Source organism: Ascaphus truei, chromosome 10 (genome assembly GCF_040206685.1).
Source record: "Ascaphus truei isolate aAscTru1 chromosome 10, aAscTru1.hap1, whole genome shotgun sequence".
Classification (NCBI taxonomy): Eukaryota; Metazoa; Chordata; class Amphibia; order Anura; family Ascaphidae; genus Ascaphus; species Ascaphus truei.
The window spans coordinates 15,478,932-15,479,391 of NC_134492.1; positions in this window are offsets into that span (position 1 = coordinate 15,478,932).

The following is a 460-nucleotide window of genomic DNA, read 5'->3' on the forward strand; positions in this document are numbered from 1 at the left end:
CCATGGACAGTGTTTTGGAGTCAGATCCCACATGATAAGCGCTACATGTGGTAGGGGTGAGGAGCTTGCCCAGAAAGTATTTAAAGGCAAGACAGGAAAAATGTACTTTGTGCCAAGACTCACGTGATAGCCAATCTAGGTCTTGGAGAATTTCGCAGTGATGTGTGTTGTAGTTACATTATAGGACAAAGTGGCATATTGAGCTGTACAGTAGATGGTGTATAGTTTGCCAAGGTGAGTTTGGGGTGCTGTACCATATACTATGTCCCCATAATTTATAATTGGCATCAGCATCTGCTGTGCGATAAGCTTTCTGACCAGTTTGGCATACCTGTAGGTTTTGAATGTGATGGTATCAATATACAACCCAAATGTTAAATGTGAGTCCAGCCATATGCCCAGATATTTCAAACTAGTGACAGGGGCTAGCATGGTGTCAGAGTTGGTTCTGATCTGTAGC